The sequence below is a fragment of the Magnolia sinica genome, chromosome 2 (assembly GCF_029962835.1).
Source record: "Magnolia sinica isolate HGM2019 chromosome 2, MsV1, whole genome shotgun sequence".
In the NCBI taxonomy this organism is placed as follows: Eukaryota; Viridiplantae; Streptophyta; class Magnoliopsida; order Magnoliales; family Magnoliaceae; genus Magnolia; species Magnolia sinica.
The window spans coordinates 113,763,707-113,789,183 of NC_080574.1; the positions used below are offsets into that span (position 1 = coordinate 113,763,707).

At 38.0% G+C, this 25,477-nt stretch overlaps 2 long non-coding RNA genes across 2 annotated transcripts; one reads left to right on the forward strand and one right to left on the reverse strand.

Moving 5' to 3' along the window:
- Positions 1–1,192: 1,192 nt before the first annotated feature.
- Positions 1,193–3,902, forward strand: LOC131237415 (uncharacterized). The gene is made up of 5 exons (XR_009167231.1): positions 1,193–1,395; positions 1,970–2,166; positions 2,611–2,663; positions 2,861–2,910; positions 3,881–3,902. It is a non-coding gene; the product is annotated as an uncharacterized LOC131237415 (long non-coding RNA).
- Positions 3,903–11,045: 7,143 nt separating this feature from the next.
- Positions 11,046–11,882, reverse strand: LOC131237416 (uncharacterized). Its single transcript, XR_009167232.1, has 3 exons — positions 11,822–11,882; positions 11,419–11,577; positions 11,046–11,131 (listed from the first exon to the last, which is right to left on the reverse strand). It is a non-coding gene; the product is annotated as an uncharacterized LOC131237416 (long non-coding RNA).
- Positions 11,883–25,477: the final 13,595 nt, after the last annotated feature.

Sequence of the window (25,477 nt, forward strand, 5' to 3'; positions counted from 1 at the left end):
ATTAGAGCATGATTGGTCCTTTTAATGTATGTCATATCTCTACGAGATTGGATATTTTACATGTAGTTAGTGATGTGAGTATATACATGCTAAACCCCGACAAACAATATTGAGAGGTAGTGAAAAGACTACTTTATTATTTACGAGGTACAATGGACTATGTCTTGATATTTCAAAAATCAGAGAAAAAATTTGTAGGCTATGTGGAATTAGATTATGTAGGAAACGTAGACAATAAAAGTTCGACTTCCGGTTACTCGTTTTTATTAACGGGTGGAGAGATAAGTTGGATGTCGAAGCTTAAGTCTTTGATTGCTCTTTTCACAACCAAAGATGAGTATATGGAAGTGACAAAGGCTTTCAAGGAAGGTGTTTGGTAGCGTGCAATGATGAACAAACTCAGCCTTCAGTAGGAGGTCATGCTAGTTAATTGTGATAGTGAAAGCGCGATCAATTTGATAAAGAATTTAGTTTATTATTTCAGAACTAAACATATTGATGTTCGTCATCATTTTATTTGATAGGTGCTTGAGGAAGGTGTTGTCACTCTCGACACTACCAAAAAATCGAGCAAAGGCTACGGACTTTGAAAGTTTTTGGGTACGGATTAAATCCGTAGCAATTATGCTATGGATTTAATCTGTAGCTAAAGCCTAATTAATCTATAGCTAAAACCTACTTCCTCACCAGAACCTTATTAAATATTTATAATGCTTAAGGGTCTCTATAAGGGCCATTGAAATATATGTGTTTGATCTAAGCCACCCATCAATTCTGATGTATAATTTCAGTCAATTAGCCCAAAAATTATATAGATTAAAGGTATAAGTGGACCACACCATAAGAAATAATAAAAATTAAATTTCTATTGTTAATATGTTGTGTAGTCTTCTTACAGCTTTGATCTAACTCATTTTTTGTATCAAAACTTAAAATAGTATTTTAAAATTAATGGACGGAGTGGATAAATAAAATACATCATGGTGGGCCCCACAGCCTAAAACCCAAAGTCTTTGTGGGCCGTCCGTCACACGCCCCTTCCAAAACGAAACGCGCGCTCTCAAATCCAACTCAGTCCGCCCTTTTTTCATCCCGCGTGCAGCAAACCTCCCAAAACCCATCTCTCAGTCTCTCTCTCCATCTCCCTCACCCTCTCTCGATCTCCCGCTCTCCCTCACGCACTCAGCCTCTCCATCTCAGTTTGCCCTTTTCTCCCACGCACAGCAGACCTCCCAAAACCCATCTCTCAATCTTCAAAACCCCCTTTCTTCGCAAGAAGGAGAATAAGAAGGAGAATGAGAAGAAGATCTTTGTATAGGTAGAGCCATTTCTCACGGCCGTGGCAATCATCGAACACGATGGAAGCGTATGGCTCAGAGCGAGACTTTCCCTCAGGTTTATTTTCCTTGTTTCTATTTGTATTTTTTGACTGAAATCTGAGATGGGTTTTCTTTTGATTGCTTATGTGGATTGTAGAAGATGTTACCAGTCCAATAGGGTCTGGTTCCAATGCTTCGATGGAGATTTTTGATTGGGTGTTTGCTTGTTTGTTTAAATAGCTCATGAGATTTGGTGATTGATTGGATCTCTTGTTTGATCTGTAAGGAAACTCAGCCAGGTGTTGTTGATTTTGTTAGATTTGGGGTGGAATTGCTCTGTTTTGATTTGCGTATTCGATGTGGGTTTTCGGTTTTTTATCATGTTGGATGATTTTTGGGATTGGTTTGAGGGGGGAACATTCATACATTTGATTTAGGTTTACCGTTTTAATCTAGGTTTGAGAAGATATCGGATGTGGGTTTTATTTATTTTCGGGATTGGATTTGAGGTTGCAGAGGTGATGTGTTTGTATCTTTCATTTTTCTATATTGATTAATGGATTTGCATTTCAGGGATAGTGACCTATTAGAGTATGATTTGTTTGGATAATATTGGGATTTTATAGGAATCTGCTACTTGACTTGTGTAGGCACACTGAAAAAGTTGCTTGTGCTGACGGAGAGCTGTGTAGGGAAAAAATCACCAGATCCACCCTGACCATTAGGTGTAGTCACATTTTCACCAAGGATCCTAAGAATCAGTCAAATCCAAGAGTTAGGCATGCTGCACCATAGGGAGCGGTGGAAGCATCCTGTACTTGGCCAACATGTGCTTGATGTTGCAAAGGTATTAAAAATGGGACTTTAAAATGATGAATATGCTGTGCCATGCTCCAGCCTTTTAATGAACTTAAATTTCCTGATTGATCTCTCAATTCTGATTGATCTGCATGTTTTGTATAGTATGTGGCAAACCTTTATGAGATCCAAACTCTCATCAGGTAGGCTAGCCCTACCTTAGATGGTTCATATCTCAAAATTTAGTCCGATTGGACAATTCCAACCCTTGGCTTGGAAAAATTGAAATGGTCAATTTAACTTTGTTTGACACTTCTTATAACCATATAATTTCTTTCCATAAAAGTTCTATTGAGATTGCTTGAGGGTTGCAAAATGGGGAATGGAATATTCTGTAGTTGTTGCAACAGTGAGGTACATCTGATTGCTTTATACATTTGAGTTCTTGAAATGTTCCACTACATACCTTAAACTTTAAAGATTTAATGGGTAGGTCAGTCCCTCACAGTTTGAAGCTCATGTTGGTTGTGCTTCTAAGCAGAAACCGTGAGTTACTGCTTCAATGTTTGATTCCTTAGTCCTATACTCTCGAATATTTGGGTGACCTTTCCTTTTGTGTTTTGCCAGTTACCTACACATCTACACCTCCAATGGGGTGTCTCTTCATGAATTATCGGTGCCCCTGTCTAAAGTTCAGAAGCTTTCTGCCACTGACAATGATGACCTTTGCACAATATGTGCAGATTTTGGAGATCTTCTGCTTTGTGATGGATGCCCCAGGGCCTTTCACCAGGTAAATGCTTTTCCCTCATGTTAATGATTGCTTACCTTTCAATCTTGAATGCTATCCATCAACTTCTTTCTCATTTATTTTTGGTTTTATAAACTGGTAAGAGCTTATTTGTTAAATGAGGGATGATGTAGAGCTGTTGCTATTTATAGATTGGTGAACCTAGAAGTTTGAAGTTTGAAATTCTAAGGTTACTTTGTCAGAGGATGTTGTACTTGAGGGGTATATTTTGAACATGAGATAGGTGTAGTTTAATCATTTTCTATAATATTGTAAATATACATAACCTATAGGGCTCTTTAGTGTAATTACAAAATTTAGAACCCTGATTTGTATTCAAGATTGGAACAAGGGTTTTCAAGAATACTATGAGTCCTAGAAAAATAAAATTAGTAAAGTTCTTCTATCCAACTCTTTGATTTGATTCAGGTGATTACAATCATCTGTCCAGAATAACACTCCCTTTAGGCCATTGATTTGTATCCTCAATGTCACTTTTTGAGGTTTCACGTGGTCATAGATAGAATGCTAAAAACTTTTATGTAAAGGTTTTTGTTCATGTACATTTTGGAAGCTTGGGTTTTGGTCATACGATGCATCACAATTTCAGTGTGTTCTTTACAGGGTCTGAGATGCCACTTAACCACCTCTCATGATGTATTCAACTATGAGTTTTGGGTTGGTAAACTTCAGCACTTCCAAATGTGACCACATGTACCTACCAAAAATAGTAATTGAAGTAAAGTAAGAAATGGTTCTAGTTGTTCAATGTAATAAGATAAGCACAAATTCATTGGTGCAAATTTGGGTTCGGTTTTATGCCTTGAAACTTGATTCTTGTAAATGAATTTTGATATCTTGGGATGTGCTTGGCTGCTATGTTTTTGGACATTTAGCAAACCATCAGCTTGGCTAATATGCTTAAAGATTAACTACAAGTAAACTAACATCTTATGTATATGTTTTGATGCAGGACGATTTTTACAAAGTTGGGCTAAGAATTCCAACTTAAACCTGACCTACAACCCATTAATGATAGTGTTTGCCTAGCTCCATATTTCAAGTTGAATAACATAAATTTCTTACTAAATATTTTCTATTTGCTCCATTTTGTAGGGATTTCCAGAATAATTTACTTTTAAATATTTCAGGCACTCTTGATCCTCATGCAAACGTCACCATCATGTAAGCTTTTATTCACATATGCACCAGCATCATTGTATAGCATCATGAACTAAAAGTTAACTCTATCAAGTTGTTTGAATATTAGATTGATAGGCTTTTATTGGACATTTGAAATGAAAATATCCATGGTCTTATTTCAGAATTTAACTATCCATGAATGGGAAGTTAGGAATATTGTGCAAAATGGAAGCAGCATCGCTGTGAATGCTGGAGGGTTAAACACAGAGAGTGATAATGGGGTGGTTGGTAAAAGTGTAGCTGTTGGTGGAAGTGGGAGTGGTGTGGATCAAAACCGGTTTGCACAAAGAGAGGCCGCCCTAACCAAATTCCGGCAGAAGAGAAAGGAAAGATGTTTCGAAAAGAAGGTAACTGGCTTTCAATTGTGTATTTATCTTTTCTACAAGGGAACATTTGATAGCTTAAAGAACTTGGAAAACATAAGCGGATTGCCTGAGATGCACCATGCCAAGAGGCTCACAGTATGATTTGCTTCAAACTATTTTGTCAATCCCAAATGTGACCACATGTACCTACCAATTGGCACATGTGAAACACTCAAACAATGCATCAGGTGGGTGTCACCATTCAACTAGGCCCATCATCAGGTCAGTTTATATATATCAGGTAGGCCACACATGTTTGTTGAATGTGGAACATCAGCAATTTTTGAGCTCTTAATTGTTTCGTACATGTGTTGCCGCCTGATGAAGGATGGCCTAATTTTTGTGCCCATTATCTACAAGTTGCACTACCAAAAAAAGGATGGTAGATTTTGTTTTCTCCTTATATAGTAGACTTTATTTTTTTCAAAACTTTGTTAATAACAACAACAAATACCTTGCTGGTGAAGGTACGTCTCTTGTCAAGAATGCACATGTGTAGTTCATCAAACAATACATTATATGATATCGTGTGCATGATATCTATGTTGTAATTTCCCTCATGTATTTTGCTTAAAATCCATGTTTATGCATGATTCTCATGCATTGACATGGATTTGGGCAAAAAAAGATCGAAATAGAAAATTTGAGAAAACAGGGGAGATTTTCTTTTATAAAGTAAGTATTTGGGACTAAGTGGTTATGTATTTGCTCCATTAAATTTGCTCGAAATTAATGGAGCAGACCCGGATGTGCGTCGGAGCTATCCGGATGAGCGAGGGTCCCTGGAAGGTGGGAACCACTGTTATGACTATGATGAAGCTGTCCATTTCTTATGGACAGCATTGGAGGGACCTGGCCATTTGGACAGGCCGTGTTTATGTATTCACTACCAGAAAACAGGGCAAAGGCTACGGATAAAAACCGTAGCTAAAAGTCTATGGCTACGGTTAAAATCTGCAGCACGACCATAGCCATTGGTGCTATAGCCATAGGTCGAAAGCTATGGCTACGGATCAAATCCGTAGCCATAGATATAATGGTTACAGATTAAATATGTAGCCGGTGCTTTTATAGCACTAAAGTATTTACAACTACGGATTATATCTGTAGCTAAAAGTTGAACAAGAACCATAGCAATAGGCTGAAATTAGCAACAACTATGGTTTTCAGATGCAAGGCTATGGTTAATAGCCGTAGCTAATGAAACTATAGGTACGGATTAGATCCGTAGCAATATTGTCCGTAGTTTAAAACTATCTACAGTTACGGATTTTATCTGTAGCTAAAAGTAGAATGAGAACCGTAGCAAAAAGCCGAATTTAGCAAGAGCTACAGTTTTCAACAAAGGGCTACGGTTAATAGCCGTAGCTAATGCTCATTGTTAATAAAATATTTAATTATAATCATTCATTCAATTACCACCTGCATAATCATTCATTCATTCAATTACAATCATTCATTCAATAATGAATCAATTACTATCCTTCATTCAATCAATTACAATTACAACAGTCTAGTTAAAGTTTTCAAAACAAACTTAATCAAACTGTTAGACAACATTAGGTTCCACAAATAATACAAAGTCACAACGCAAGATTTGGGTATGACTTTTGCTTGGCTGATGAACAACTACAGCTTGTTCGGTTGTCTGAAAGCATCTGCAAAGAAGAAGAACTCGGCATTAGCTATGATTTATAGTGGAGTACATCATGAAAAACATATTACACATAAGACAACAAAACAGAACAGATGAACAACAAAACTAAAATACACCATTTCCATTTCTTGGAAGAAGAGGGAAAGTGGGAAACCACCATGCCACATCATGAAAAACTAACGCAAAGAACAAGGCATAACCCAAAGAACCTTAAAAGCTGACTGGATGTAAAATCTGGACCAGACTGGATGAATGGACTGGTTTGTGCTGGAACCAAGCACGGAAACAATTATCTTTGTGATTCACAATACAAAACAAATATAATTTTAAATATGAAACAAATAAAAAAGTAAATTAGAGAACTCTAGGAAAATAGGTACACACCAAATAGATGGGCTGGCATTTGCGATAAATGTTGTTTTTGAATTTCCACCAAGAGCGTCCTGTAATCAAAGACTTGTATTGAGGAACAATCAATTATAAGCAAATTGGACCATAAGCTCATTTTATGAGGAAAATATAGGCTTATCTTGTAAATCATGAGATATATTGTCATAATCACATCATCCACAAACTCAAGGGATATATTTACCAGTAAAGTATTTCTGCAGAGGTAGCTTTCAGGCATAACAACTTTGGCAAGATGTGATGGTTGATATATGTGGGATACAAGTAACTCAAATTAATCTAAGAGTTAGCGATTTTGTTATTCCTAGTTGTAGAGCTTCCAAGATCCTATAGTATGAGCATGGCTCAAATATATGACATGTGACTTATAGTTAGGAAGATATATGGGCAGCCTGACTGTAGGAACAACAAACCTACATGCCTTCAATGTTGTTGATACCAACACCAACATCAGCCTCTTGAATCATGCCAAACAGCTCCAATCCAGTGAATATGCACCAGCTGATGCATACTCGATTTCATTCTCATTCTCGGATACAACTAAACATGTCTTCAAATACAATACATAAATGCAGGTGAGAGTACTGAGATATTAACATACAATACACAAATGCAAGTAAGTAATGGTGGATTTTACTACATTACAAGCACAGAGAAATACCCTATAATGAGAATTTCAAACTTTAGATGTTCCAAAACTCAAAAGTCGGGACTCATACAAACATAAACACAACCTGAGATGTTCTAAGAAGGCTTAGGACTTTTTAACGTCTGATTTAAGATAGACTATTACTCACAATTTCTATACCAATGAAAATAAGTGTAGCTTAGGGTGCAGTTGGTTGCACCAAACATCATGAAATTCGGTTTATACCATTGAAAACTAACCTTCCACTTTAATCTTGCCAACTACTTTCTTTGCCGCTCCATATATTCACTCATATCCAATCGTATCATGGCTGCCACCTACAACAATGTCAGCAAAAAAATGAAATTAACTATATAGTTAAAAGAACCGTTGTAATATAGAACTCTCTCTGGCCATTAAAAAAAGACCAGATTTATTTTTAAAAAAAAATCCATACCGTTTCTGCCTAGATTTTTGCATTTTCCGCCACCTGCATAAACATAATAAAGACGAGATCCAGAATGAAGCTCTAGCTAAACCATCAAGAACCCAAATTCCTCAATTTAAAAATGACGAATAGAGTCACGATAGTTACAAAGTAGACTGCAACTCAAGCCAACACCTGAAAATCTATAAACCCCTTGATGGGGTCTACTCCAATGGCTTTCAAAAGCTAGCCAAATGAACATGAAAACCAAGCCATCAACAACCTCGTCTATCCTTCTACACCATACTGAAAACAAAGACCATAGCAGCACAAATTGCAATTCAAAATTCAGTATGGTGTGCTGTATAGAAAGTGGCTAAAAGATAATGACAGTGCACTCATTGTATTGTAGTGGATATATCCTCACGAACAACCATGCATACATTAATTTCCAACTATCAAAAGAGAAGTTGGTTTTTCAAACTATCACCAATGAATATTTTCTCCTAACAGTCCCAGCCGTACATGTGTCGCTGGCAAACCTGAAAACACAATTTTATTCTCTTAGTACCAAAAAGAAAAGAAAGAAAAAAAAGAAAAGAAAAGTGAATATCCAGCAAAGGATTATAATCCTGTCAAAACAATAAAACTCAAATCTTTGCTAGTGCATTTTTCTACTCTAAGACGAGTATGGTCTTTGACAGGTCAACTCGAACCAACTCATTCCGTCGATGAATAAGTCATGACTCACCCATTTCAGGGGCTGACAAGTTCCAGTCGGGCCTATTTTCACCACTGACTCGTGGTGTCAAGCTTGACCTTATAGGAACATTTCCCACACACACATACAGTGACATTACCATGAATCAGAATATTGAAGAGGTACTCTCCAGTGCATGTGACACAGTACTTACTTGACTGTCCATTTCCGGAAAGGGTGTTTGTCACCCAAGATATATGGAGTTTCAGTACACAATGACAATCTGGAGAAGCATCTCCACTTGTGCAAGTCACAGCAGCTGCCCACTTGCCATCAGTCCTCCCTTACCTGGGCTTGGGACTGGGATGTATCACTTCCTAGCATTTTTTTTTTAAAAAGGTAAAAGAAAAACCAGCACAAACCATAGTTCAATTGAGTTGAAAAAGAAGCAGCAAATACCTACAGGAGATGGATATCTCTTGACAGAACAGCTTCTTTTTGGGTGATGGTATGTCCTTCGAGTCGAACTACTTTAAGAAACTAGATGTATTTTCCATCAACAAAGAAAACAATGCAAAAATAAACAAATAAAATAAAAATAGGGAATTCACATTATGAATACAAACTCAAGAGAGTTGCCACATTTCTCCTTAGAGATTCCTAGAAATTTTCTATAACTGAAATTTTAATAAAAAGAAAGACGCACTTTTCATTTAAAAAAAATAAAATCAATAATGCTGTTAACAAGAATGTCTATTGTCAATACCTTGAATTTGTTTTGATGAAGGGGAATCCAAACTCTGAAGTTTCTCTACATCACACCATGTCTTGGTGAAAGATGCACTTTTCATTTTTTTTTTTAATTCACTAATGTTGCTTATGACAATTATGGGAAAACATACCATGAGAATGAGGCAACTTACTTGATGAAAGTCATGAATTAATCTATTTTGATCAATAGTTGGTTGAGGGACAGAACACTTAGCGTACTCAACCCATTTTGAGATTCCTCTCACAAACTCTTCTTCAGAGAGTTGATTATCTTTCGACGTATCAAACTCATCCATTACCTTTTTCATAGCATCATCCCTATCAAAATCTATCTTGTCAAATTTAATTCCAATGATCAGTGCTGTTAACTCGCGAATTGATAAAAATGTGTTGTTATCCTCATCGATTCTCTTAAATAATTTGTAATTACAACAGGAAAGAAAATAAATATCAAACATGTATAAAAAGATGTTGAAAAATGCAGAAAGTATTTATTGGGAACTAACTTCTTTATGATGTCTATGTCAGGCTGATCACCTTCTTTGAGGAGCCTTCCTAGAGCGGCTTCCGAGTGCATGTGCCTTAAAATTCCTGCTATTACATGCTTATGTTTTGCATATGCTAGTCTTCTCTTCTGAATCCAAGGCTAAAAGACCTGGGCAACTATCAAGAAGAAAGCCATCAGTCTCAAACACATTACAGTCCCACCTGGGCTCTCAGATCTGACCATGGCACATGCTCACACTGACACCATTCACAAGAACATTACAGTCCCACCTGGTAATCTGGTATTGATTCCCAATACCAACTCTAAAATGCACACACCAAAGGGCAAGCAAAGCATGGTAGGGTGATGGAGGGGTAGTTGCTAGGCAACTACATGGTAATTTGGTATTGATTCCCAATAACAACTATTACATGCACACAACTATTCATGGAAGGTGAGAAACAAGGACAATATCCTTTCAAGATATAAATAATAAGAGGCAACGACAAATAAAGCAAGACTTTTTTTCTTTTTCTTTTTGGTTAGCACAGTAGTACACACACCCCACTACTAGCCACAACAACAAATAGAGCAGGACTAGCCACACCCAATTTGACTTATATCATCCACCATGGAATTTTCTTCTCAATGGAGTAAGTTAAAGGAGAAAGACCATTTACTTCAGTAAAGAAACTCCCACTTCATCCTGAATAAATAAACCAACCTATCCAAAATAAATATATTCTATGTTTTTTTCTTCTACCAAGATCTGGATATCAGTACATGCCAAAATTGTCTCCTAGTTAAAACTTCAAATGTTACAAATATTCCTGATTTCAAAGTTTCCTTAAGCATATAACCTTTCTTCATTCAAGGTCCCCAACTGCTCACTAAAATGAGAGATCAGCTGTAGTCACCTTGGGAGGCTTGAAGGGATAATCATCTAACCCATGGCATGGTTAGCTCCATAGAGCAGATTCCATTATTAAATAAAGGCGAAGTTTACCTCGTTAGTCAGTTCCTCAGTTTCCTCTTCAGTCTCATCATCGTCTAAGACATTTTCAAGCGATTCTGACATCATCTCACTCTGCATGGAGGCATGCACTTCAACTAATACATGCTTAAATTGAAGAAACAACAAATTTTTTGTCATTTACTTACTACAAGGATTACTAGCCAATAGAGATGATACCTAAGAAAAGTGCAGAAGGTTTTCCTGGTCTTGACATGAATTCAGGATGAAACTGGACACCAACAAAGTAAGGATGACTTGGTAGTTCAAGAATCTGCAGAGCAAAAATACAGAAAAATAATAATAATAACCAAGGGGACCAAGCCCTGTCCATATATGACTGGGCCACAACCATTGCCACTCCTATTCAATCATACACCTGGGATAATTGTCCCGCAATCCAGACCGGCCAAATTGCTGATACAGCATAACCCAAAAAGAGAAAAAAGAAGTGGTGTGTCTTGGACCAGCAATGTCCATGTTCAATGATTGCTGCTTTCAGTTTAGAGTCCTCTTCTTCAGTCCATGGTTCCATATTTAAAGACGGATCCAGAGTGTTGACCCACCTGTCACCATAGTCAAGACTCTGCAATTTAGTCAAATCAATGCTTCGTTCTTTTATATATAATAATAATAATAATAATAATGATATATGAATGAATCCTACAACCCTTGTTTTTTATGCATGTGCCTCCCTTTCGACTATTTGTGGTATTAGAATAGTACTTTAAAAGTGCTCAGCTACTACCAATAAGAAAGAGAGAATCTATATATCAAAGATAGGGGCAGAATAGTAACTAATGGTTTTAAGCAATTGGTCAGGTTAAATTTTTTGGAAATTATTTTGAAATACCTCTCTCTACATTGAACTTGAGTTCGGCCGGGGACAAAATGAGCAATTTTCATCCAGTTTTTCTGCCTGAAAAGCATCACAGCTATTTTCAAGTGCTTGTCTTCATCCACAGTCCATCTCCCTACCCTTTTCCTAGAAGGGTGAAGTGTCTTTCTCCATCTGCATTCAATAGGATCACATGATTGACTTCAATGAAGAAAGTTCATGACCTAACACCTATCAGAGACTACATTGTTTCAATCTTCTGGCCTAAAAGTTTCAGGCTGTTCCGTTGAAACAAATTTTCCAACCATGCATTTGTATTGTATGCTGTGACCCACCTGAGGTATGAAGTGGCCTAATTTCTAGGCTAGAAGATCTAAACAGTGCATCCCACCTGATGGAAAGCTCAGAACTTGCAAACTTGCTCTACCAAATGAACCTGCATAAGGATGAGCAGGGCTCCACGGTGTGGAGTATTAGAATATATATCTGTCTTGCACACACCATTGCTCTAATTCACCTAACCCAAATTTCACATATTCTCCATTGCTGAAGGTGCAATAGTCATGATGCAGGAGAAGGTTGTAGCAACATTATATAGTTCTCCAATATCAGCAATTTGCGGACACTCTCCTGAAGCCGAGCATCCAAACGAAATGCCCATGATGCTTAGAAATCTCATTAGGACCAACAAGCTTTACAGAAAAAAAAAAAGAGAAAAAAAGAAGAAAATGAAGAAGAACAATAAAGAAAAGAAAAAGAAAATCTATAAAATTCTCATATTTTTTCATCAAAAGAAGAACAACCCAACATTTGATTTTGTGACTGAAACTACAAATGAGAAATATGAAATATCCCCACTAAAAGAAGAACAACCCAACATCAGTTCGCAGTGTCATCAATATACAATGAGGAGAGAAGCATCTTCTTTTCAACCAAAATGCAAAGGATTAAAGAGCATATACTGACTTCTGTTTATGGTCATGTTCTTCATGATCATGGTGATGATGATGATGGTCATGGTTGTGATCATCCATCGAACATTCAGCATTGACAACACTCTCTATCCTAGCAGTGTTTAAATGAACAGTTAACATAATCTAGGAAAAATGTTAAGATATTAAAGAAACAGAACAGTTAGCATAAGATGTGTGATGAAACCAGAAAGCATGTGGACTTTAGAAAAAATGATAACTAAGTAATGGGAATGGGAGAAGTTCAAGAGAGAGAAATGAGCTGAAGCATGATCTATCAAGCAGCCTAGCTATATTGTCAAAAATCCCCTGCGCATCATCCTGCCACAAATCTCAAAATCCCTCAAAATGAGAATAAACAGATGCCCATTTAAGAAATTCATGTATTTGACAATGTCCAATAAAAAAATCTCTGATTTTAAAAAGTTACCAGCAAGATTGTTTGAAGAACATGTATAAGCTCTTCATCTTGATAGACTATATTGTCATCGAATTTTAGCTCAATGTTGAAGCCCTGGTTTTTGGTACATGGTGGGTTTCTTCGATGAGGGCCCAAAAACTGCAATCGCATTTGGATACAATTTTGAATTCAATTGCAATTACTGGTCTAGTAAATCAGGGAAAAGAAACAAAAAATAAAACCCAAATTGGCATTTTTCTTCAATTAGGACCCAAAAAGCACAATGGCGTTACTTATCAAATTAGGCATAAAAGAAACGTAACTGCAACATGAGGGCAACCTCTTTTTTTATATAATTAATTTCACCTTTGATTAAACTGAAATTTCACATCCAAATAGGGCATGAGCAACTTACAAATTTCAAATTATGTTGATGATATGCTGGTGCAAGTGGGGCTTGCTCTGAGCACTCAAAAACCCAAAATCTGCTAAACAAGTAGCCAATTTTGGGGAGCCAATTACCAGAGCATTGCCAACTCTTTCACGTATAGACTGCGGAGTTTGAACATGCAAGCTTCATTATCAACAAATTTACAACATTTTCCTGTTAGAATCTGGCAATTGCATAGATATTGTTAAACCCTAGTCAAGATCAAATAGATGGAGTACATTAGAAAAAAAATCAACCGAAGGAGAAAATGAAAATGGCTAACCATTGTGTATATAAGTGGTGATGGACAGCTTCACTGTCCTTGTAGACGAGATTCTTTTTACAAATAGCTCTTCAACTACAAAACATGGATGGATTCACATATGGGAACGAAATGTAACTAAACCAACTCAAAATGATGTGCATTTTCAGATGAACCATTCTTCATCCATGTAACCATCTTTGGTACACGGATTCCATTTTCAAAAAAGGAAAACATATAAAACACTAACCCTAGAAACAAAGGAAGGGGAAAAAAATCAAATACCTAGCCCGACCCAAATTTGCTCAACCTGAACCCAACCAAAATTCAAATCAGGCCGGCATTTTCCAACTCGAGGAACTTGACAACCTGACCCAAACTCAGGTTGGGTCTTTGGATTTGGGTCAAGAAAGAACCTTCGTAGCATTGTAACAGTTGGATTTAATTTAAACAATGGTTGCTTAGAAAACACGTGAAACATTACATATTGTTAAAGTTGATTTAGTAATTAAATTCAAACCTCAGTAACTATACTATGGATTCTGAATCCAGGGTGCCTAACACAACATGAGGATTTCAAATCCAGGATGCCTAACACAATAGGAGGATTTCAAATCCAAGGTGCACATCTCAAGAGCTGAATTTTCTCAATTTATTGAAAAATATGTAAATATGTCATAGCCAGTACCATCACAAAGCAAAATGCCCTGATAGATCAACTCATATAAGCTAATATAGATAAGAATTGAAAACAACATTAACTGTTAACTGTGTGATGGAATTGATGACAAAGCACTATCATCTGAAAAAGGAGGGCAAAGAAAAATGTTGTAATAAGCTTAGAGCTTACCTGGAGTAACATGGAGGCCTTTGCACAGAGAATGCCTTCAGGCAGTGGGAGAGCATTTGCATTAGTGACATGGGTGCCCATATTCTTGGTTGAATTAATTGCAATTATTACATCTTCGACTCCATCTGAATCCAACACTGACCAGCCATCATCATGGAATCCATTGATGGCATCATTGAAACCCCTATCAAAGTTAAAAAAGAAAAAAGAAACTCAAGGTGCGCACACATAATAGAAAATAGAAATATATTGATAACAAGAAAAAACTGAAACAGCTTTGTTTCCAATAGAATCAAGCTAGGAAACCTAACTGTACAAATAGATGAATAGATCTAGAAACATACATGCTTCAACAACCTAGGTTCGATTCTACAGATAGAGAAAGGATCTAATTGAGTCCAAAAGCATGAAAACCAGACATCAATCAATCACCAAAAACATGCAAAATAACACAATCTAGGTTAAAAAAGAGAACAAAAACCATCCAGCATCCAAGATTGAGAGAGGCAGGGGTGAGATCTGATACCAATAGTGGGAATGGTGGTGACGATCTCTCCAGGATGGTTGTTTTACCGGCGGCATCAAGACTGACCATCAAAATCCTCATCTCCTTCTTTGTGAACAGACGGCTGAACAGCTTTGTAAACGTGAGCCCCATTTTCACCTAAAATCCAAAGCTAAGAGATGATCAGATCAAACAAAAGGAAAGAAAGAGATGGAAGACAGAATATCAGATCTGATTAGATCACTATAAATAAGAAGCAAATGAGAGAGAGAGAGAGAGAGAGAGAGAGAGAGAGAGAGAGAGAGATTAGAAAAAGGGGCACGGGAGATCGAGGGAGAGAGAGGGACGTGAGAGGGAAGCAGGAGATTGAGAAACAGAGAGAGAAAAGGGGCGTCGGAGACCTAGAGAGAGGAGAGAGAGGGGGAGAATGGGGTTTTTAGCAAGGTGTGGAGGGAAATGAAACATTCCGTGAGAGGGGGAAAAGAAAAAGGCAGCGCGGATTTCGCAGTTTTAGCTGTTACGGTCCTGCTACGATTTTAAACCGTAGCTAAAAGCCCTCTGGACCATAGCCATTACACCATCCTTCGTAGCCCATCCGCGTTCGCACGTCTAACGGTGCTGGACGGACGGTCTTGTTAAGAGCTTTGTGGGGTCCATCATGATGCATTTGATATATCCACTCCGTCCATTAATTTTGTAATTTTTTAATAGGGAATAACCCAAACATATAGGCAAATTGAAGGTTCAATTGAACCACACCATCAATCAATGGTAGGTATTAATCTCCACTGTTTCCTACCGTGTGGTCCACTTGAGCATTCGATCTACTTCATTTTTTGGACTCTTGCCCTAACATTCTCTTTCAAAATAGATAGACATATTAGATGGAATACACACATTTTAATGGGCCTCATAGAGTCCCTTATGGGGCTATCCCAGGCTAATTGAATGATTAAAAGTGTTACTTTTTAGCTACGGTTTGGGGATCTTTTAGCTACGGTTTTAAGCTGTAGCAAATTAGCTACGGTTAATATCCGTAGCCAAAAACCAGTATAGTCCGTGGCCTTTGGTTATATTTTTGGTAGTGATTTGATCGAAATTAATGGAGCAGACCCGGATGTGCGTCGGAGCTATTCGGAAGAGCGGAGTTCCCTGGAAAAAGGGAACCGCTATTATGACCATGATGAAGCTGTCCATTTTTTATGGACAGCATTGGAAGGGCCTGGCCATTTGCACCGGATGGCCGTGTTTATATCTGTATTTGCAGGGACCATACCCTTAACTTAAACCAAAACCTATGACCTAAAACCTTAACCTATAACCTAAACCTCAACCTTAACCTAAACCTAAACCTTAACCTAAAACCTAAAACCTAAACGTAAACTTAAAACCTAAATGTATTCTTAAATCCCTAAACCTAAACCTACACCTAATCCTAATCTTAACTCCCTAACCTAAACCTATACCTAAACTTGAAAACCCAAACATAAACCCGATCCTGAACCTGAACCCGATTTCCTAAACCTAAACCTTAACCTATTCTCAATTCCCTAAACCTATATCTTATAACCTAAACCTAAACCTAAATCTAAACCTTAACCTATACCTATAACCTAAACCTAAACCTAAACCTTAACCTATACCTATAACCTTAACTTAAAACCTAAACCTATAACCTAAACCTAAATTAAAACATATAACCAAAACCAAAACCAAAACCTATATCCTAAACCCGAACGCATTCTCAAATCCTATAACCTATAATCTAAACCTAAACCTAAACCTAAACCTAAAACCTAAAACCTAAACCAAAACCTATAACCTAAACGAAAGCCAAAACCTATAGCCTAAACATGAACCCATTCTCAAATCCAAAAACCTATAACATAAACCGTTAACCTATAACCTAAATCAAAACCTATAACCTAAACCAAACCTAAACCTAAACTTAAACCTATAACCTAAATCAAAACCTATAACCTATACCTAAAACCTAAACCTAAACCTATAACCTAAACTCAAATCTCTAAACCTAAACCTAAACCTAATCCTATAACCTAAACTCAAATCCCTAAACCTTAACTTATAACCTAACCTAAACCTATACTTATAACCTAAAACTATTCTCAAATCCCAAAACCTATAACCTAAACCTAACCTTTCCTTAAACCTATAACCTAAACTCAATTCCCTAAACCTAAACCTAGACCTAAACTTAAACCTATAGCCTAAACTCAAATCCCTAAACCTTAACCTATAACCTAACCTAAACCTATACTTATAACCTAAAACTATTCCCAAATCCCAAAACCTATAACCTAAACCTAAGCTTTCCCTAAACCTATAAGCTAAACTCAATTCCCTAAAGCTAAACCTACACCTAATCCTAATCTCAACTCCCTAACCTAAACCTAAACATAAACTTGAAAACTCAAACTTAAACCCAATCTCGAACCTGAACCCGATTTCCTAAACCTAAACCATAACCCATTCTCAAATCCAAAAACTTATAACCTAAACCTAAACCAAAACCAAAACTTATAACCTAAACCCGAACCCATTCTCAAATCCCAAAACCTATAACCTAAACCAAAAACAAAACCTATAACCTAAACTCGAACCCATTTTCAAATCCCAAAACCTATAACCTATAACCAAAACATATAACCTAAACCCGAACCCATTCTCAAATCCCAAAACCTATAACCTAAACCTAAACCTTAACCTAAACCTATAACCTATAACATAAATCAAAACCTAAACCTAAACCTAAAACCTAAACCTATAACCTATAACCTAAATCAAAACCTATTACCTTTCCCTAAACCTTAACCTAAACCTATAACTTATAACCTGAATCAAAACCAAAACCAAAACCTAAAACCTAAACCTATAACCTATAACCTAAATCAAAACATATAATCAAAACTAAAACCAAAACCTATATCCTAAACCCGAACACATTCTCAAATCCTATAACCTATAACCTAAACCTAAAACCTATAACCTAAACCAAAACCTATAACCAAAACCAAAACCAAAACCTATAGCCTAAACCCGAACCCATTCTCAAATCCAAAAAACCTATAACTTAGACCTAAACTTTAACCTAAACCGTTAACCTATAACCTAAATCAAAACCTATAACCTAAACCAAAACCAAAACCTATAACCTATAACTTAAACCCGAACCCATTATCAAATCCCAAAACCTATAACCAAAACTGAAACCAAAACCTATAACGTAAACCTAAACCTTAACCTAAACGTATAATCTATAACCTAAACCAAAACCAAAACCTATAACCTAAGCCCGAACCCATTCTCAAATCCCTAAACCTATAACCTAAACCTAAACCTATAACCTAAACCAAAACCAAAACCTATAACCTAAACTTGAACTCATTCTCAAATCCCAAAACCTTTAACCTAAACCTAAACCTTAACATAAACCTATAACCTATAACCTAAATCAAAACCTATAACCTAAACCCGAACCCATTCTCAAATCCAAAAGCCTATAACCTAAACCTATAACCTAAACCAAAACCAAAACCTATAACCTAAACCCGAACCCATTATCAAATCCCAAAACCTATAACCTAAACCAAAACCAAAACCTATAACCTAAACCCGAACCCATTCTTAAATCCCAAAACCCAAACCTAAACCTAAACCTAAACCTAAAACCTAAACCTAAACCTAAACCTAAACCTATAACCTAAACTCAAATCCCTAAACCTAAACCTAAACCTAATCCTATAACCTAAACTCAAATCCCTAAACCTTAACTTATAACCTAACCTAACCCTATACTTATAATGTAACGCCCTGAAATTTGGGGGTCGAGCATAACTCAGCTCCCGAGTTTCAAAACATCACTTATGCAACATATTTAATGATGGATGTATGTTGTCTATAAGAGTACATAAAATATGGAATAGATTAAGCCAAACTGCAAACATAATTCAGGGATAAGTGAAGGATGCAAGCGGAAGACTTAGAGAAATATATGTGTACATGTGTAAGTCCCTGAAATACGGCATGTGAAATTGCATCCATAACAATAATAAACCATTATCTGACATTGAAAGCCTTGAAAACCATAACATATATGAATATAGTCTGCACCTTAAACCAGAAAAAACACACCCAACTGATTCAGACGATATGTCTTCGTTAATGGCGACTAGATAACCTAAGGCAAGAATAGAAACGAGCTACATCAACACATAGACTATTCTAAGCTCTAAACAAATTAGGGTTAGATTAACTTACCCAAGGATGAACTTAGAATCGCTAAAATAATGATTCAAAAGTGATGGTTTAAGGATGCAGGGAAATAAGAAAGAATCGCCAATGATTCACCAACTTCTCTCTTACTTTCTCTCTCTTTTCCTCTGTCTTTCTTAGCTAGGGTTAGGAAATTCGTATGGAAAAGAGAGTGAGGGTTTTAAGGTCTTTATATAGGCCTAAAATAGATGAAAATAGCCCTAGGGCCAAGGTATACTTAGGTTATAACCAAATCAGGCCTCTCTCGATCCAACGGAGCACTTTCGGTGGTCTTTTCTCCACGTGCGGTCGGACTTAAACTCACTGACCATGGATCTAGATCAGGTTGAGTTTTCGTACCGATCGGATTTACAGATCAACCGTGGCGGACCACTCTCAATTCAACGGTCACCGAAACTCGATTAGGTCCACAAGCACTATGACATGCCTGGGCCATCTTCCCTGATCCAAGGGTGAAATTGGGTCAGAATCCAACGGTCAGATTACTTAAAATCGTCGCGCAAGCGACACGACTCAGATTTCATAAAATCATATTTAATTTCTCACCGTTCTCACACTCTTCACTACGGACTCAATCAAATCGACCCAGGACATCATCTGGACTTAATTTTTGAGGTGATGGTCAAGTCCAACATGGTGACCATAACTGTCTAAGATCATCGCTATCGGACTTTCGACGCGCGGTCCATGTCCGATCCACAGCTTCTAAAAATTTCCGAGAGCAACTGGATTTAGCGTTGAATCCCAGATTTTAGAGTAACATAGCGCTAACGATTCTACAGGTTTTGAGTCCTACAGATCAAATTTAAAGTGATTGATGCTAATTTCACAAGCAATCGAGTTTAACGCTAATTAACCCACAAATAACTTCTAAGGAAAATAGAGGCAATACTCGGGTCTTAGCATGAAATTTTTCAGGTCATTACATATAACCTAAAACTATTCTCAAATCCCAAAACCTATAACCTAAACCTAACCTTTCCCTAAACCTATAACTTAAACTCAATTCCCTAAACCTAAACCTAGACCTAAACTTAAACCTATAGCCTAAACTCAAATTCCTAAACCTTAACCTATAACCTAACCTAAACCTATACTTATAACCTAAAACTATTCCCAAATCCCAAAACCTATAACCTAAACCTAAGCTTTCCCTAAACCTATAAGCTAAACTCAATTCCCTAAAGCTAAACCTACACCTAATCCTAATCTCAACTCCCTAACCTAAACCAAAATATAAACTTGAAAACTCAAACTTAAACCCAATCCCAAACCTGAACCTGATTTCCTAAACCTAGACCATAACCCATTCTCAAATCCAAAAACCTATAACCTAAACCTAAACCAAAACTAAAACTTATAACCTAAACCCGAATCCATTCTCAAATCCCAAAGCCTATAACCTAAACCAAAACCAAAACCTATAACCTAAACCCGAACCCATTCTCAAATCTCAAAACCTATAACCTAAACCTAAACCTTAACCTAAAACTATAACTTATAACCAAAACCTATAACCTAAACCCGAACCCATTCTCAAATCCCAAAACCTATAACCTATAACATAAATCAAAACCTAAACCTAAACCTAAACCTAAAACCTAAACCTATAACCTATAACCTAAATCAAAACCTTTAACGTAAACCAAAATCAAAACCCGAACCCATTCTCAAATCTAAAAACCTATAACCTAAACCAAAACCTATAACCTAAACCAAAACCAAAACCTATAACCTAAACCCAAACCCATTCTCAAATCCCAAAACCTATAACCTAAACCTAAACCGTAACCTAATCCTATAACCTAAACTTAAATCCCTAAACCTTAACCTATAACCTAACCTAAACCTATACTTATAACCTAAAACTATTCCCAAATCCCAAAACCTATAACCTAAACCTAACCTCTCCCTAAACCTATAACCTAAACTCAATTCCCTAAACCTAAACCTACACCTAATCCTAATCTCAACTCCCTAACCTAAACCTAAACCTAAACTTGAAAACCCAAACTTAAACCCAATCCCGAACCTGAACCCGATTTCCTAAACCTAAACCATAACCCATTCTCAATTCCCTAAAGCTATAACCTATAACCTAAACCTAAACTTAAACCTAACCTAAACTTATAACCTTTCCCTAAACCTTTAACTTAAACCTAAACTTAAAACCTAAATGTATTCTCAAATCCTTAAACCCAAACCTACACCTAATCCTAATCTGTGAGACCTGACCCAAGTTCGCATGTGTGCATGTGTGTGTGAGTATGCATCTCGTGTATTTTGGTCCCACGGTCCTATCGGTCAAATTTCGGTGACCCGCGACCTTCTGATAGTGATTGCCGTCACCCTTGAGTTTGGTCACGTAGGCCCGACTCGGATTGACCCAAGACCTATGCCATTGCGACCGCATCGTCGCCACGGTTCCAGCGTCGCGTCTCATGCGTAAATCCAGTGTGTCCATCAAAAGTTATGGGCCGCGCATTATTTGGACCGTTGATTGCATTTTTGGTGGGATCCACCTGATTGCACATTTCCTCATGTGCACTATTCCCCATGTAAGCTACCTTTAGCCTAGCAATGATGGCTTCTTTTCTCAAGAAAACCATGATGAGATTAGCTTCTTTAGGCAATGATGAGCCACCTTATCCCATGAGTAATGATTATTTTCTCTTTTCAAAAACTCATCTTTTTTTAAGAAAGTAATCATTTCAACTTTAAAAACTCTCTCATCTCCCTCTCTCTTTCTTCATTTCTATCTTCTCCTCTTTGCAAATGCCCTCCAATGTCCTCCATTGCTGAACTTTTCCAGCCCTCTTTCCTCTTCTTTCCCCCTAGATCTAACCATCAAAGATCCATCATCACCATTGAACCTCCTTCCTTGAAGCTTAAGGAGCATGGTGGTTGAAGAATCTTGAAGATCCATCAAGTGGGTGAGCATGTAGGATAGATTGCATGGTTCTTATTTTCATAGATCTTTTGTTGCTTCATATGGAGAGTGTAGGACTCACCACATCAATGGTGAAGGTCCACCACTCCTTGGATAAGGTTTTTTTAGCCATCACTTGCATGCATGTGATCTTGATGGGGCCATTCTCCATGGACCCCATCTTGATGAGATTTCATTTCTTCTTCTCTTCTCCCCTTTCTGTGGTTTGGATGTAATGATTATGTGGCCCACCTGATGTGCCATGCAACCAGAATTTTTAAATTTTTGGGACATCCAGGCCCAACTGTGCTGCCTAATTTTGCTGCTTGATTTGGAAAGCCTTTGGGCCTGATTTTATGGATTTTCTTAGGGAGGGGCTGGGCCTGGGAGTTGTGTGACACATCAGGGTGGACCCCACCTTGTGGAATCTATGATTTATTTTCCATTTATTAATTTTTTTGGGCTGATCTAGACAGCAACATGTTGCTGTCCAGATTGCTGGAATTTTTTTTTATGCTGTAATGTATGGGTTGTAGGCCTTGTTTGTGGTCTCTTTTTCCTGATTTCTTAGACTTCTCTTTGAGGTGTGGACCCCACCTAAAAGTATGCTAAACCTCACCTTCAAATGTCCCTATTTGATCACCCAAAAGGGTGGGCCAAGGAGGGTGGACGGTCCAGATTTTTCTGGACTGTCCAGCCACACTGTTTGCTGAAAAATCATAAATATCAGCCTGATTTTGAAATGGTGGGCCACCTTTGTGGACCCCACCTTACTGTATACTTGTATAGGAAGGTTGACCTTACATTTTTCCAAATTTACATAGACCCGGGCCCACTCAAATGGGGTGCTAAAGTCAGGGACAGCAACATTGCTGCAGCAGGAAAATAAAAATCTGGACCTTGCTATCCATAAATTGCATGAGTTAAATAAAATATTTTTACTATCCGAAAAATCCTAAATTTTTGTAAGGAGGTGTCCCACCCATGGTAGGACCTATCCACAAAATTTCAGGGCCAAGGAATCCTATTTGGGCATCCAAAAGGGTGGGCCAACATACTGGACTGCCAGAAATTTCTGCTGTGCAGTCCAGCAGCATAGTCCCATAAAAATAATATTAAAAAAATAATTTCTAAGAAGGTGGGCCATATTTCTGGATCCCACCTTGTTTTAGGCTTAATGAGGGGCCTTGGGTCCAAATTTCAGGAATTTTGGAGGCCCAAAACCCACCCATTGGATGGCCCAAATTCAGGACAGTTATATTCCAGCAATATTTCACCCTGGATAAATTGTATTCTTTAAATTAATTTAAATACTTTTGAGTATCCTAAAATCATGAAAATTTACAGGGAGCTGGTACACCTATGGTGGGACTCACATACAAATTTTTGGGGCCAATAGAGCCCGTGCACACCATGGACTGGCTCACCACATTCAGGTGTCCCGATTCACCAGATTTTCTTGATGGTCTGTTTTATTTAAATTAATTAAAATACTTCTGATCATCCAAAAATCACAAAATTTTGAGGATTCGTGGTCCACCTATGGGAGGACCATCTTGTAAATTTTCATGGCCATCGGGCCCCTGTACTGACCGTGGTGTGGCCTGCAAACTTGGGTCAGTTTTGGGCCAGATACTCAGGCCCGTAGGACTACCCACCACCGGACGCACCTACCTTGGGCTGTTGCTGGGCCTGTATTCCAGCGGCATGGCCCACTCCTAATGTGTGTTGTGCATTCCCCTCTCATTCGGTGGGACCCACTGTGAAATGTGTGGGTCACCATGGGCTAGTAACCCATTTGAATTAAATAAATTTTTGGATTTCAGCAGGCCCAGGAAGTGGGTGGGCTGGAATTCTAGTAAAGGGCCCAAATTTGCTCCATAGTTGATTGTTTTGGAGCTGTTGTGGCCCACTAGATTTAAGGGAGTATTGCACATACTCCTTGCCTTATTTCCTTAGATATTTTTGGGCGTAATTAGTGGCTCTTAAGACTCACCTTTGTGGTGATGTTGGGGGTTAGCCTTAACCAGATTTTTGGTAGTTTATAGGCCCAATGGGCTGGAAACCTATTTCTTGAGCCCAAGATCGTGTAGGGCCTGACCTTATTGTTTCATGGGCCCAACGAGCCGTCTACAGGCTGACCGTGTGTATTTATTAGCCGTGATGCCCTCATGAAATGCTTAATTATGGGCTGACTTGCGGGGCCCACATAAATGTATATTGTGGAGGGCCTTGCTAAGTCTTTGGGCTGATGTGGCAAGGCCCACACTGTCAGTATAGGCCTTGCTTATGTGTATTCTTGGGTTTATGGGCTGCCCTCAAGCCCACCATAATGTATGAATTGGATGACTTTTATTTTGGGCCATTTCTTTAGGGCTCATTATGTGATATAGTATATGCATGTTTGTGTTAGCAAGTAAGCCTTGTGGACTCAGTTCTTTTGGATAGGCCTATTGATCTTGGGCCTATACTCTCCTATCTATTATGATGGGCTTAGGAGTAATGATATACAAGAAGTCGGGCCCTTGGCTGCCCACTAAACTGACCTTGTACTTAGGACAAAAGTGAGGCCCAACTCACTTGTGTTAAATGTGAAACTTGCCCATGTAAATGAATTACTGTGCTGCCCATGAAGCCCACCACAATATGTGGAATTATGACCTTTGTAGTTGGGCTCAAACCTTACTTGAGGGCCCACTATATGGCCTATGAGTTGGGCTTGGTGTATGGCCTACTAGTCCACACATCGCTTAGGCCTTATATCTTTCAGTATATGGGTAGTGGCGAGCTACCTCTTGGAAACCAGTTGAGGTTGGATGTCCTCCTGGGTGATCCTAAGGTAAGCTCATAGGTTTCTCTATGGGTGGTTAAAGGCCCACCATAGACCTTAGGCCATTTATTTAAGGCTCAATGTGCATGTATGTGGAACCTACCTTAATGTATGTTTGGTCCAGGCCGTCCAAGCCTTGGATCGCCCGATTGTGGAAGCACTCTCTGCCTTGGGTTGCTGCTGGACTCACAATCCAGTAGCAGGCTCACTTGATCTTTTCATGATATATACACACTCTCCATCTGGTGGGGTCCCCCAGTGAGTATAGTTGGCCTTCATAAGATTATTTCCACATACTCAACTAATTTCTGGACCTTAGCAGGCCCAGGAAGTCAAACGGGCCAAAAGTTTATCAAAGGGCCTTCAATGTACAATTTTATGGTTACAACTTTATTTAGCTGTGGGGCTCACCATATTGAGAACTTGTGTACGTGTTACATGCTTATGCTTTCTTATAATCTTTGGGCTTAATCAGTGCATTCTTTTGGGTCACTTTTAGTGATCTTATGAGAACCCCATCTTAAGATCAGAATTTTGAGACATCCAGTGAGCCCAGATTGGGCAGGGACATCCCAGCTTGGCCCAACCATACATTGGGCCGACT